The sequence below is a fragment of the Terrapene carolina genome, unplaced genomic scaffold, assembly GCF_002925995.2.
Source record: "Terrapene carolina triunguis isolate 2854851 unplaced genomic scaffold, T_m_triunguis-2.0 Scaffold139, whole genome shotgun sequence".
NCBI lineage: Eukaryota > Metazoa > Chordata > Testudines > Emydidae > Terrapene > Terrapene triunguis.
This window is the reverse complement of record NW_020664490.1, coordinates 1,682,941-1,695,938: the sequence shown is the minus strand read 5'-3', so window position 1 is coordinate 1,695,938 and position 12,998 is coordinate 1,682,941.

The window sequence follows — 12,998 nt, the reverse complement described above, 5'->3', positions numbered from 1 at the left end:
AATGTATGAGTCAGTGTGAACAATGGGAACAGCTACAAGCATGGTTGGCAGCTCTTTTTGTTTAGAATATCACCAGGTTCAGTCATTACTGGAATTCATTGTCTGTCACTGTCGAGTTTTTAAGTTCTCAGCCATTTTGATTTTCTGAATTACACCAGGCTTTCAGCTGTAGTAAGACATGTATCTATGCCATGGGTGGGCAAACTTTTTGGCCTGAGGGCCACATTGGGGTTCCGAAACCGTATGGAAGGCCAGGTAGGGAAGGCTGTGCCTCCCCAAACAGCCTGGCCCCTGCTCTCTATCCGTCCCCTCCCACTTCCTGCCCCCTTACTGCCCCACTCAGAACACCCAATCCATCCAACCCCACCCCCCACTCCTTATCCCTTGACCGCCCCCTCCCGGGACCTTCCACTCCTAACTGTCCCCCCCGGGACCCCACCCCCTATCCAACCCCCCCTGCTACCTGTCCCCTGACTGCTCCAACCCCTATCCACACTCCTGCCCCCTGACAGCCCCCCTGGGACTCCCACGCCTATCCAACTCCCCCTGTTCCCCATCCCCTGACCGCCCCCCCAGAACCTCCGCCCCATCCAACTGCCCCCTGTTCCCTGTCCCCTGACTGCCCTCCAGGACTCCCTGCCCCTTATCCACCTCCCGCCCCCGCTCCCCGCCCCCTTACCATGCCGCTCAGAGCAGCAGGACTGGCAGCTGTGCCGCCCGGCTGGAGCCAGCCATGCTGCCACGCAGTCTAGAGCACTGGGGCAGGCTGGTGGCTCTCTCAGCTGCGCTGCCTGGCAGGAGCTCGCAGCCCCGCCGCCCAGAGCACTGGCAGCATGGTGAGCTGAGGCTGCGGGGGAGGGGGAACAGCAGGGGAGGGGCCAGGGGCTAGCCTCCCCGGCCGGGAGCTCAAGGGCCAGGCAGGACGGTCCTGTGGACCAGATGTGGCCTGTGGCCAATAGTTTGCCCACCTCTGATCTATGCCATGCCAAAAGTCCTAGATCATGATGATATCAGAGGTAACTCAGCCAATCATCACACTTACTTTACAGCTAATTTTCATGCAACAGTTTTATTAGTTGTATGAGGGAGACTGCATGAATGGTGGATTATTTGGCCCAACTGCTGCACCTTTGTGACAGCACAGGCATTCAGCTACTAGTCACTTGTAATACCAGAGCTGCAGCAGCTAACAATTTGTGTGCTTGCCACTCTTGCAATAGATTGACCATCATCATTTGTTACTCCTGGGGGAATTCTGCATCACTGCACATGCGCAGAATTCATGTTCCCCCACGCAGATTTCTTTGCTTCCCCGCAGAAAAATGACTTCTTATGGGGAAGCGAAGGGAAGCTACAAGAGTGGTCACGTGCCCCTCCCTGGCAGCGCAGGCAGGTTAGTTCAGGCACCTGGAGCAGCCAGTAGAAATGTAAATCACTGCTGGGGGCGGATGGGCAGTCATGAATGTGTGAGAGAGAGAGAGACACTCTGTCCCTCTCACTCGCTATTGCGGCATGCTTGGCATGGAGGGGCAGGGCTTTGGGGTGTTTCTGAGGAGGTAGGAATGGGGCAGGATATATCCTCTCAGGCAGAGGAGAACATATACTCCTGGGGGAATTCTGCACCACTGCGCAATGCAGAAATTTGCAGAAATTAACATGCATGCAGAATTTCCTTTCCCCAACAGTAATGGGCTGCAGTGTTGCTAGCTGCCACTAGGGGCTATTGGACCTGGCAGAGCCCAGCTCGCACATAGAAGACACTGCTGGGGGGAGGGAGAGGGAGTTAGAAGGTTCCTGGCAGCTGCAGTTCCTAGCATGCCCTGAAGGAAGGAGAGGGCGGTGCGCAGGCAACACCGTGCAAGCTTAGGATCCAGCATCAGGCTGTTTCTCCCTCTGGATCCCTGGGCTCTTGGGAGTGAAGGGGGCGGGTGTTTGGGCTGGGGGGCCACGGCTGGGCTCTGGGGGGGAAAGGGTGTGGGTATCTGGGCAAGGGGAGGCCCCGTGGCAGTGCTCTGGGGCAATGTTCCCTCTATTTTTTTATATCCATGCGTGGAATGAATTTTGTTATGTGCACCAATATGGAGGTGATGTGTGGCGGAGGTGGGGCTGAGGGGTTCGGAGTGTGTGGCGGGGCTCAGGGCTGGGGCAGAGGGTTGGGGTGTAGGGGGTGAGGGCTCTGGCTGGGGGTGCAGGCTCTGGGGTGGGGCTGGGGATGAAGGGTTTGCGGTGTTGGAGGAGGCTCAGGGCTGGGGCAGAGGGTTGGGTTTGGAGTGCAGGGGGGTGAGGGCTCCAGCTGGGGGTGTGGGCTCTGGGGTGAGGCCGAGGATGAGGAGTTTGGGGTGCAGGCTACCCAGGGGCTGGGGCCAGAGGACTCTCCCCAGCCCTCTCCCCACCGACAACAACTCTGGGGGAGAGGTGCTTCTCCCCACCGGCAGCAGCTCCGGGGCCAGGGGAGAGGCCCCGCCAGGCCTCTGTGGCTGCACGCCTGTGCAGCCCTTTATAGCCTGCTGCGTGACCATGTGGCTGTGCAGCTTAGAGGGAATTTAGCTCGGGGGGGGGAAAGGGGGGGGGGGTATCTGGGCTGGGGGGGGCCGCAGCTGGGGGAGTATCTGGCCCCCTAGCAAAAGGGGGTAGAGAAACAGGAACTGCGTTGTCACAGTGGGTTCTTTAACTCTCTACTCCTGGGGGAATTTTTGTGCCTGTCTGTATTGTTACAAACATACTTGCTGACAGGTATTTTGAAATAAATTACCAAAATAATTGAAACTGGCATGATTATGTAGTGTTATTTTGACAAATAAAATGTGCAGAATTTAAAAATATTCTGTGCAAAAAAATTTTTTTTTTGGTGCATAATTTTTAATTTTTTGGTGCAGAATGCCCCAAGGAGTTATTTGTGGGCTCAGTTTACTACATAATGGTGGGCTTAAAGACATAGGTGCTGACTCCATGGGTGCTCCTGGGCTGGAGTACCCATGGGGAAAAAAATAGTGGGTGCTCAGCACCCACCGGTAGCCCCGTGGATCAGCTCCTTCCCCTCCCCCCAATCCCTCCCACCCAACAGCAGGCCCCACCGATCAGCTCCTCCCTCTCCCCCCAGCGCCTCCTGCCCGCTGGTGATCAGCTGTTCAGTGGCGTGCAAGAGGCAATGAGCGGGAGTGGGAGGAGCAGGGTCAGGAAGAGGCAGGGTGGGACTTGTGGGAAGGGGTGGAGGGGGGGTGGGGCCTGGGACAGAGCGGAGGTCGAGCACCCCCCAGGAACTCAGGAAGTCGGCGCCTCTGCTTAAAAAGTAATGATTAACAAAAGGAAATCCCCTCCACCAAAATAATGGTAGTATAAGTAGTTTACAAGATGGAAAAATTGAAAAGCATTTGTTAGAGAGGACTAAATTGAATGTTCAGATTCAGATGATATTCAGACATATGAATCGGAATAATATGCTGTCTCCCCACAACCCACGCTCAGCAACTCCTTCCCAATTTCAAACTCCTCTTCTGGGACCCCAGCATCCCCTTGCTAGCAATAAGCACCAGGACATCCCCTTATTCTTGATGTCTTCTGGGAAGGTTCTTGGTGGCCTGCAACACACTTACCTGGTCCATGTCAGGTGGTCCATTATATCTCCTCCCCAGCAATCTAGGAGGCTCTGGGTGGCTGCTCTCACCAGGAGTTTCATTTCTGGAGGAGCTGCCTCATGCAGCTGCTGACTTCCAAGCCACAGGGATTTTTTTTTGGAGAGAGGCTGAAGGCCACTTCTCTATGCTACAACTACAGTGCAGGGCTAATTCCTTTTACTACTGCCATATGGGCTTTGGAGGTGTGACCCAGATGCTTTTGAACATGGAAGCCAGTGAAACTCCCACCACCGCAATGCAGTGTTTTATGGATACATTCTGTCATGTTTATGCAGGAGTAATGGGTACGTAAGCCACTTACTCCTAAATAAACCAGCTCCACAAAGGTCTGACCAGCTGTCAACAGGTCAGGCTTGATGTGGAAAGGATGCTGAGTACTCTGACCACTGTGTAGATGAGTGGTGCAGAGCTACCTAGTGGAGACAGAGAGCCGGTGTAATTGAGAAATCATTCCCCACCTTGAGCCTTTGTGTGCATCCTGTCCCTGTCTCTTTCCAGCACAGTGGCAGTGCTGGGTACAGAACAGCTGTAAGGGGGAGAGAGGGGCAGAAGCCAGGTCCTTGAAATATTAACCACCCAGACACAAATTGTATCTGTTGTGGGGGGGGGGAGTGGAGGTTGTCACAAGTGGTGTTTTTAGCTCTTCTTCTATACCCAGTTGTTTTTATGGGGTCATGACAACTAACATGAAGTTAAACACGACTTTGCACTCAGCATAGATTGTCATGTTTAACATTGTCAGTGGGTCATGGGTAACCCTAGGCCATCCCCACCTACCCTGAATGCTGTCATGTTCAACATGGTGTTAGTTACCATGACGCCTCAGGATTTTGTTCTCGCACAGTTTAATTTTTCAGTGTAAATAAACCCTGACTGCACCTGATACCTCGACTGGCTGACAACTGTGTTTTCAGATCTGTGAATGTATGGGAGAGGAGTGTGGCCCTTTTAAGGTCTCAATTATTTATCCACAGAGCATCCTTTTGAAGAGTCAGAGATGCACATTTGCTCCTATAGTATCTCCTCCCCACCAATATAATCTCCAGAAGCCTAGGGGTGGAGCCACAGACTGCTTTGTTGAAGAGCAGTTGAAAAGTTGGCTGTTGAGCAACACTGTGGCCATCCCTGAAGAGGTGGTAACTCCCTGCAGGACACGACTATTTCTGTAGTCACTGTATTTAACGGTGTTTGTTTAAGCACCAGTCCTAAACTCTGGGTGCTTTACAGCAATGTCATACAAAAAATTAAAATCTCATTACACAATCAGTGAACTTAATAGACTGCCAGGACCAACAATATGAAAAGTAAACTCCCTGAATTTCAAAACTCACTGTCTAATCCTTTCCTTCAAATCCCCTTCTTCCGAACTGCCTGTAGGAAGAAGTGGGGTTTGCAGTGTGTCCAGGTGGTTAATAAATCTAATGCTCTGTATCTATGGAGTCAGGCTGGCTACATAGCTCCAACCAGGCTCTATGCCATGGAGTGACAGAGCCAGCCTTTGTTTCTTAGCTAAAGGGATGAATAAATTGTGATCAGGGAACTACACTCCATAGCCTTAATTTCCTTGCTTGGATTTCTCATTAGACAATCCATTGTCATGATGTCTTCTACCCATTTTGTAAGTTAAGACTGCTAGTGACTGTATTACAGTATTGCTTTCCTGTGATTTCCCAAACATTTGAAATACTATAACTTCTTTCTCAATATCTGAAAAAACTAATGAATGAGAACGCAACATATTCCAGTTAGAATACAGTTCTCAAATTGATCAGAATTCAAAAGAACATGAAACAATGTATTATTCAATAGTGTCACAGGTTAGACTTGTGAATGATGTTAACAGTACTGGCAGTAATAGCTTGGGATGGCTGGTACTCTAATCACCCTGGCTCTTGTAGGCTGGACTGGTATTTTAATCACCCTAGCACTAATAGGCTGGAGTGGTTGGTATTGTTATGGCACTAATAGCCAGGATAGATGGTATTTTAATCAGCCTGGACCATAGCCTAGAAATGTTAATTTTTACATTCCTCCCCCCCCTCCTTTTAACAAGAAAAATGAGAGCGGTACTCTAGCTTTTGTCATTTACAAACAATTGGAAATAATTTTTATAATTAAAAAAAAAATCAGCTTTGGGAGCCTTTGTCCCAGCCCATATTAGGTGCTTTTCTCTTGCCCTGTGTTCTCTTATGTATATTCATTCTTCTCATTTGTCCTCTTCCATGCCTGTGCTGGTCCTTTAAACCTGAGCAGATGAATTACTTGAAGAGACCTGTGGAATTCCAAACCTGTGGAATGAACTGTTTGAAAAAAGTTTGATATAATTGATAATACTGATGCGTATACTTCTTCTAACCCATAACTTATAGGGCTCCATCTGTACTGTAGTGTATTGCCTTGAATAGCTGATGCCCTCTTGTGTAGAACATTAGGGTATTGTTGCCTTTATCTTATTTTAGGTATGAGGAATGTGGGAGGTAAAATATGTGGGTAGAAGTGAGGTAGTGGTTTGAAACCTAAGGCGTTCATGCGGGTCCATTGGGTTTCTAGGAGCCAGCACAGAATGTCCGTTCAAACATTGGCAGTTGTAGGAGAACAGTGGAGGAGGGAGTGAGGAGACTTTCCAGCTAGAGGCGTTTTTGTCCAGGTGGGCTGAAGTTGCTGGGAAAGGTCTCTCCAGACTCCAGAGACTGGTCTATGAAGGAGAAGAGAGGTTGGGGCTGCCCAGAGGGTAGTAGTGAGACCATATTGGGAGAACATCAGACTCCATGGTTTATGAAAAGAAAGCACAAACTTGGGTGTGAAATGAGTAGGCTTGTCAGGATTGGATTTAAATCAATAGATGTCAATAAATGTTGATTTCAGGTGACACACTGAAGTTGATGGAAAATATCCATCAGTAACAGTGGGTGGGAGTGCAGCCCCCACACCTTGCATCTGCAGGGATCAGGTGTCTGACCCTGCAGCAGCACAGAGAGCCCTCTGCACCTCTGCTGTCAACTACCCAATCTCTCACTCACCAGCTGCGAGCGTGGGAGCCATCTCCAGCCAGGAACCATTCAGCAGTGGGATGGCCTCCTTTGGGGCCGGGGGCTTGTCCTCCTCCTTGCAGTCCTAGCCTAGGGTCTCTTCTCTGCCCTGCCAGGACTGCTGCCTTCTCCGCACTTTACACCTGGAGGGATCCAATTTCATCCAGCCATTGGCCATGCAGGGAGCCCAGCTCATGCACTCACCAGCCAGGAGTGTGGAAGCCATCCCTGAGCAGGGCTGCTCAGCAGCGGGGTAGTCTCCCTTCTGGCTAGGGGCTCATCCTCCTCCTTGCAGTGCTGGTCAGGGATCTCTGTTCTGCAGGGCCAGGACTGCAGTCTCCCCCATGCCTTGCATCTCGATGTTTTGGGCCCCTCGGCTGAGCAAGGACCCCCCTGCAACTCTCCTGTCAGTGCTGCCCTAATCCTACCCCCAACCCTACACCTCCTTAATTTCCTGCAAATGTAAAAATTAAAATTGTTAAACATAAAATTTAAAAAATCTTAAATAAAAATAGATATTAACTGTTGAAATTACAAAAAAGAATTCTGCCAAGCCTAGATATAAGAGTTTCCACGGCTTGATAAGAAAAGTGGACACTTCCAGATGATCAGTTCTAAAGTTCATTCATAGGTTTTGATTGTAGATAATAAATTAAAAGTTTGTTAAATAAGTCTGGAGCAGTGCTGAATGGGGGTTTCTGCAGCAGCTTTCGAAGAATAAGTACAATACCTATCCTGAGATCACCACTCCAGGAGATGGGGTCCTTGTCACAAGGGAGCAGAGGGAGGTGCCTCAAGGTAAAATTTCCAAGTGAGAAGCTTGGTGGTGGCAGCAGGTAACCAAGACTGGGTCGTAGGAGACATGGGGTCATGAGACCTCTTTATTACTGCTTATCATATAAATGTACGGCAGGAAGGGGGCCTCAGGAGGTCGTCTAATTCATCCCCCACACACTGATGCAAGAGCATATATACCTAGACCAGCCATGACACCTGTTTTTAAAAACCCAGTGATGGGGATTCCACAACCTCCCATGGAAGTCTATTCCAGTGCTTAACTATCCTTATAGTTTAAAAGTTTTTCCTAATATCTAATCAAAATCTCCCTTGTTGCAGATTAAGTCAATTACTACTTGTTCTACCTTCAGAGGCCATGGAAAGCAATTGATCTCTATCCTTTTTATAACAGCCCTTAACATATATGAAGACTTATCAGGTCCCCCGCCAGTCTTGTTTTCTCAAGATTAATCTTGCCCATTTTTTAAAATCTGTCTTCATGAGTATGATTTTTCTGAAACTTTAATCATTTTTGTTGCTCTCCTTTGGACTCTCTCCAATTTGTCCACATCTTTCTTAAGATGTGGAGAACAGAACCCGACACAGTACTCCAACTGCGACCTTACCAGTGCCAAGTTGAATGGGACAATTTCGTCCCATGTCTTATAGTATTTGTCCATGTTACCACTTTTTGTAGGATTCCTTTTTGATTTTTCATGTCATTAAAGAGCTCCTGATGAAGCTGTATTGGCCTCTTACTGTTCTTTCTTTCCTTCACATTGGAATAGTTTGCTGTTGTGCCTTTTATGTGGTCTTTTTGAGAAACTGCCAGCTCTCCTGGACTCCCTTTTCCCTCTGATTTTCTTCCTGTGGGCCCATACATACCAATTCTCTGAGTTGTTAATGTATGCTTTTTTGAAGTCCTTTGTCCTTATTCTGCAGCTCTCACTTCTTCCTTTCTTTAGAATCATGAAATCTATCATTTCATGATCACTTTCATCCAATTTACCTTCAACCTTTAGATTTGCAACCAACTGATTCCTGTTCATAGAATCATAGAATATCAGGGTTGGAAGGGACCTCAGGAGGTCATCTAGTCCAACCCCCTGCTCAAAGCAGCACCAATTCCCAACTAAATCATCCCAGCCAGGGCTTTGTCAAGCCTGACCTTAAAAACCTCTAAGGAAGGAGATTCCACCACCTCCCTAGGTAACCCATTCCAGTGTTTCACCACCCTCCTAGTGAAAAAGTTTTTCCTACTATCCAACCTAAACCTCCCCCACTGCAACTTGAGACCATTACTCCTTGTTCTGTCATCTGGTACCACTGAGAACAGTCTAGATCCATCCTCTTTGGAACCCCCTTTTAGGTAGTTGAAAGCAGCTATCAAATCCCCCCTCATTCTTCTCTTCTGCAGACCAAACAATCCCAGTTCCCTCAGCCTCTCTTCATAGGTCATGTGCTCCAGCCCCCTAATCATTTTTGTTGCCCTCTGCTGGACTTTTCCCAATTTTTCCACATCCTTCTTGTAGAGTGGGGCCCAAAACTGGACACAATACTCCAGATGAGGCCTCACCAATGTCGAATAGAGGGGAATGATCACATTCCTTGATCTGCTGGCAATGCCCCTACTTATACAGCCCAAAATGCCATTAGCCTTCTTGGCAACAAGGGCACACTGTTGACTCATATCCAGCTTCTCGTCCACTGTAACCCCTAGGTCCTTTTCTGCAGAACTGCTGCCTAGCCATTCGGTCCCTAGTCTGTAACAGTGAATGGGATTCTTCCGTCCTAAGTGCAGAACTCTGCACTTGTCCTTGTTGAACCTCACCAGGTTTCTTTTGGCCCAATCCTCTAATTTGTCTAGGTCCCTCTGTATCCTATCCCTACTCTCCAGCGTATCTACCACTCCTCCCAGTTTAGTGTCATCTGCAAACTTGCTGAGAGTGCAGTCCACGCCATCCTCCAGATAATTAATGAAGATATTGAACAAAACCGGCCCCAGGACCGACCCTTGGGGCACTCCGCTTGATATCGGCTGCCAACTAGACATGGAGCCATTGATCACTACCCGTTGAGCCCGACGATCTAGCCAGCTTTCTATCCACCTTATAGTCCATTCATCCAGCCCATACTTCTTTAACTTGCTGGCAAGAATACTGTGGGAGACCGTATCAAAAGCTTTGCTAAAGTCAAGGAATAATACATCCACTGCTTTCCCCTCATCCACAGACCCAGTTATCTCCTCATAGAAGGCAATTAGGTTAGTCAGGCATGACTTGCCCTTGGTGAATCCATGCTGACTGTTCCTGATCACTTTCCTCTCCTCTAAGTGTTAGTCAGAATCAAGTCCCACTGGTTACTTCCTCCATCTTCTGAAACAAAAAGTTGTCCCCAACACATTCCAAGGACCTATTGTGCATTTTGTGTTTTGCCGTATTACTTTTCCAACAGATATCTAGGTAGTTAAAGTTCCCCATTACTACCAGGTGTTGTGTATTGGATATTTCTGTTGTGCTAGAAATGACTCCTACTCCTCCTCCTGATTTGGGGGTCCCTAGTAGACCCCTACCATGATGTGGTCCCCCATTTTCCCCCTTCTATCTTCTATCTTTCAACTGGTCTGCCTCTCACCTCCTTCTGGACCTCAGAACAAGTGTATGTATTCTCGATATACTGTGCAACACCAACACCTCTTCCTTTTTTTCCCTGCCTATCCTTCCTGAGCAAGTTATCTTCCTGTAAACCAATGTTCCAGTTCTGGGATTATCCCACCAAGTCTCAGTATGCCAATTAAGTCATAATTTTGTTTGCTTATTAAGAATTATAGTTTTTTCTGTTTATTCCCCATACTCCTTGCATTTGTATAGACATCAGAGATATTGAGCAGTTTGCCACAGTGTTTTCCCTTTTGTTGCTCCTTTGATCCTATTGTAATTTTCCATATATAAGAATGTATATGAGAATATATATATTCTTAATATAAGAAAATAATTTGGACTATCAACAATTCTGTTTGCCGTTCAAAATGTTAGTAACTAATTGGTTGAATATGTATTTATCTCAAAGTACACACTAAATCAGAGGTGGGCAAACTACAGCCCGCGGGCCACATCCAGCCTGCTGAACCCTCCTGCCTGGCCCCTGAGCTTCTGGCCCGGGAGGCTTGCCCCCAGCCTCTCCCCTGCTGTTCCCCCTCCCCCGCAGCCTCAGCTCACTGCGCCGCTGGCACAATGCTCTGGGCAGCCAGGCAGCACAGCTGCAGAGCTGCAGCCTTACCCGGTGCTCTGGGTGGCATGGCTGTAGCGCCGCCAGCCACCGGTGCTCCAGGCAGCGTGGTAAGAGGGCAGGGGAGTTCAGGTTGGTGGTCAGGAGGTGGGGGTGTGGATAGGGGTCAGGGCAGTCAGAGGGCGGGGAACGGGGTGGTTGAATGGGGGCAGGGGTCCCGGGGGGACAGTCAGGAAGGAGGGGGGGTGTTGGATGGGATGGTGGGGGGCAGTCAGGGACGGTGAGCCCGGGGGCGGTCAGGGGACAGGGAGCAGGGGGTGGTGGATGGGGCAGGAGTCCCGGGGGGGGGCCATCAGGGGACAGGGAACAGGGGGGATTGGATGGGGTAGGAGTCCCAGGGGGGCTGTCAGGGGGCAAGAAAAGGGGGGGTCGGATAGGGGTCGGGGGCTGGGCCACGCCTGGCTGTTTGGGGAGGCACAGCCTCCTCTAACCGGCCCCCCATTCAATTTTGGAAACGCGATGTGGCCCTCAGGCCAAAAATTTTGCCCGCCCCTGCACTAAATCTTAACTATCATACAGTTCACTGGTGTAACAGGTTTTAAATTATGATTAAGGTTGAGGTTGCAAAGAGAGTCTCTTTATAAGCCCTAATTTTGTGTCCTGTAACTTTGGAAAAGAGAAAATTGGTTTGGTTTCCTTTTTTCCCCTGCCTATCCTTCCTTGCAAGCTATCCCCCTGCAAACCTATGCTCCAGTCATGACATTTATTCCACCAAGTCTTAATGATGCCAGTTAAGGCATAATGTAGTTGATGTAGTAACATTTCCAGTTCTTCCTGTTTATTCCCCATGCTCTTTACACAAATGCAAGGACACCTAACATGTTGAGCAGATCCCACCACTGTTTTCCCTCTTGTTGCTCCTGTGACCCTCTTTTAATTTTGTGTCCCTCCCTTTCCACCACAACACAGAGCTCTCTGTTATAGTTGCCTCTCTTTATACATCCCTTTAGGTTTTTGTCACCTGCCTTCTTTGAACCAAGTTGAAAGCCTTCCTCATTAAGTTGGTGAGTTGGTGTCCAAAGATGCTGTTGTTCCTCTTGGTCAGGTGGACCCCATCTCTCCCCAGCAGTCCTCCTTCCTGGAACAGCATCTCATGGTCATGGAGGCCAAAGCCTTCCCGTCGATACCTTCTGTTCAGTCATGCATTCATCTGCATTCTATCTGGGCCCTTACCCTCAGTGAGGAGACCGGACGAGAATATATCCTAGTTCTTCCAAAGTTACACTAACTTTCAGCAAAAGAAATCAGCCTCCCAGCTTGGGCAAGAGACAAGCAACAGAATTTTTTAATAACAGCAGTAGGGTCATAGTGAAGATCAGGAGCACTATGACATTGACATCTACCATCACTAGTAAGCTCCAATGACATTGTCAGTATGGTTTTTTCACTGTCACAGGTGTTAGTCTGTAAAAAAAAAAAAAGGCTATTCGGTTCTCCTACAGTACAACCTTTAGCCACATAAAACAATAGAGAGGGGCCACAGTTCTCTATATGCAGGTAGGAATTCTAAGTCCCAAACTGTAGGCCAGGCTCCTGTGATCCTGACAAGTACCCTTGCCAACTTGGAAAAGAAGAACCAAACTCAGGACACAAATGATAAACAAGTTTAATACTTAGGTTTCCGATAGCCATGATTTAATCAACATAAGAAATTCCTCTAAATAATAATCTGAAGAGTATGAAAGCACATACAATTCTTAAGTGAGAAAGCTAAGAGTGGAATAGCAAGGAGGTTCACAAAAGCTACTATGAAGAGAGAAGTTTTCACGATTTGAAAAAATCCCACTGAAAACCTGTGCTTTTTATAGAGTAAGCATTGTCAGACACAATAGAATTGTGCAAGCATAAGACAGACAGAAGAGAGAAATGCAAAAAGTGAACAAGTGAAAAACAGCATAAAAGGTGAAAAGTAATTTTGATTTTTAAAAAAAAATCTTTACTATCTGATCTAGGGTGACCAGACGTCCCGATTTTATCGGGACTGTCCCGATATTATCGGGACTGTCCCGATATTTCCTTGTTTGTCCCGCGTCCTGACCAATGTTAGCTCGGGACACTGGACAAACAAGCAAATACTCCGGAGCCTGGAAGTGCTCGCGCCCCCCGCCCCCGCCCCGACTCCGCCCCCTCCTTCCCCCATTGGCTCCCTCCCTGAATCCCCGCCTCTTCCCCGGGGCCCGGGAGACGCAGGGGAAGCGCGGGGCCAGGGTGAGTGAGAGTCCAGCCTGGCCCCGAGCGCAGGCAGGACTCAGTCGGGGGGTAGGGAGAG